The sequence below is a fragment of the Oratosquilla oratoria genome, chromosome 7 (assembly GCF_046742065.1).
Source record: "Oratosquilla oratoria isolate Oo_2021 chromosome 7, ASM4674206v1, whole genome shotgun sequence".
NCBI classification, from domain to species: Eukaryota; Metazoa; Arthropoda; class Malacostraca; order Stomatopoda; family Squillidae; genus Oratosquilla; species Oratosquilla oratoria.
In genome coordinates this window covers 44,646,076-44,648,575 of record NC_134783.1, presented here as the reverse complement: position 1 = coordinate 44,648,575, position 2,500 = coordinate 44,646,076, and the positions used below count along the sequence as shown (strand labels likewise).

The 2,500-nt window shown below is 34.9% G+C and overlaps 1 protein-coding gene across 1 annotated transcript in view; it reads right to left on the bottom strand.

The window, feature by feature from the left end:
• The window catches only part of LOC143027134 (C-Maf-inducing protein-like), a 483,663-nt gene that overhangs the window by 353,433 nt on the left and 127,730 nt on the right, over nucleotides 1–2,500 (bottom strand). The gene's annotated exons all lie outside the window — the stretch shown is intronic.

Below are 2,500 nucleotides of genomic sequence, written 5' to 3'. Positions count from 1 at the left end.
TGCAAACAATTTCATAAATGACATACAAACAATATAAGCATGCAAGTACGTTGCCTCTGCTGTAGGCCCAATGTTGGTCTCTTGGCGCTGGGGGCCATTTCCACCTGTTCCCAGAGCCGCCCTGAGTCAATTAAGCCCAATTAGGTCACTGGAGAGCCCTTCCAGCCTGGCCTCGTTCTGGGCGAGACCTCATTCCTCGAGGACGGCCGTAGAATGAATGAATAGATAAATGATGAAATAAACAAGTAAGTAAATATATAAATGAGTAAATAAATGAATGAATGAATGAATGAATATTTAGATACGAAGACAACAAGAAAATGAATTGGTGAATGAATAACAAAATTAATAAATGAATATGTAGATAAAGTAGATAAACATATAGATGAATAAATGAAAAAATTAATTTGAAAATAAAAAAATAAACAATCAAGAAAATAAGCATATAGATAAACATATAAATAAATAGATAAATAAATAAATATATATATATATTTTTCCATGTGAACGGACGTAGAAAGAATAAGTGATATAGACCACGGACTAAAATCTATTGTTCTCAGATTTGCTGATGATACAAAACTGTGCGGAATGGCAAATGATCACTTAAACCAATTAGATATTCAAGAAGATTTAGATCAATTACAGCAATGGTTTGAAAAGTGGCTAATGAAATTTAACACAAGTAAATGCAAGGTAATGCACATAGGTAAAAATAACAGTAAGTACGATTAAAAATTATGTGGAAATTCGTTAACAAAAGTGGATAGTGAAAAGGATCTCGGCGAAATTATCAGTAACGATCTCAAATCATCCAAGCAGTGTATTTCAGCCTCTGAGAAAGCAAATAAGATTCTAGGACTGATTGCGCGATCTTTTGACTTCAAAAGTCCATCACACATTAACAAACTATACTCGTATAAATCGTTAGTTCATCCACATTTGGAATATGCTGTTTCCGTATGGTCATCGAATCTCATTAAAGACATTGACAGATTGGAAAAACTACAACGGCGAGCCACTAAACTGATTCCATATATCGAAAATAAATCATACGAAAATCAACTAAAACATATGAATCTGTTTTCCCTAAAAAAGCGTAGACTCAGAGGTCACTTGATACAGGTTTTAAGACTCTAAAGGGAATTCACAACATCAAAAGTGACAAAATTTTCACACTGAATGAGAATCCGACAAGAAACAATGGTCTCAAACTGTCTGGAAATAGATTTAATTTGGAAGTTGGTAGAAACAACTTCGCCAACTGTGTAGTTAATTAATGGAATTTGGAAGTGGGTAGAAACAACTTCGCCAACCGCGTAGTTAATAAATGGAATAAACTTCCTGCAGAGGCAGTGCAATGTAGTTCAGTTCGAAGCTTTAAGAATCATTTAGATAAGCACCTAAGCAAGATGCTGTAATGACTATCATTTATTTTATATTATTTGTTTATATGTTTCGTTATCATTTGTCTGCTTATTATTATTTGCTTGATTCTCATTTATCATTGGTTATATGTCAATTAATTAGTATTTACTATTTACCTGTTTGTTTATTATTTAACTATACCGATGCATTTATTTATGTATTTTATTTATTATTATTTACAATATTATAGTTTTTATTTATTCATTTATTTATTTATATATTTATTGATCATTATTATAATTTTTTCGCATCCGACCTAGATATGGACCAAAAGGTCTCCTGTCGGCATGCTCCACCTTTGTAATCCTTTGTAATGAATGGACGAACGAATGAATAGATAGATAAACAAACAAACAATTAAACAAGCATGTAAGACAGACAAACAAACAAATAGGGAAACAAATCAACAACAAAAAAATAAAAATAAATAAGTAATCATATTTTTGCCCAAGCTCGAGGAAAATTTCGTGGATGCCTTTGGGTTGTCGATTACGTAAGGTATCCTCTCGCATTGTGCAAGATCACATGTCTGGTACCAACCAGTACCAACCGGTTCTGGTATTACCCTAGAATACCAAGCAACAAGAAGTGCGTACCACGTCCCTAGGCGATTTTTTTTTTTTTTTCGTCAGACGCTCTTATTCAGTTGATGGACACACCTGGGGGGTACAGTGGGATCTCGGTCGGTAGTAATTGCGTTCTGGCTCGTGTCCACTCCAACACACCTGAATAAAATCGTTTGTTGGTTACCAGAAGAAATATTTCGAATGCACCTCGCGTCCGTGTGTCGAAGAGGACACACACACACATACACACATGTACATATACCGGCAGATAGAATAAACGTCTGAGGTCCTAAACTCCATTGAGAGGAGTTAAGGAGCTCTGAAGGGGAGCCCAAGTTGAACATAATAGAAAGGCAATATAACTTAGAACGGGTAAAGCGAGGTTAAGCGAACTGGTCTAACTCTTAGCCCCTCCGACACTTTTCGAAGTTTACTCTGCCTAATGGTAGATGTCATTCAGATGAAGGGAGGAATATTTTGGTAGGGTGGTGTCCTTTACACATTTT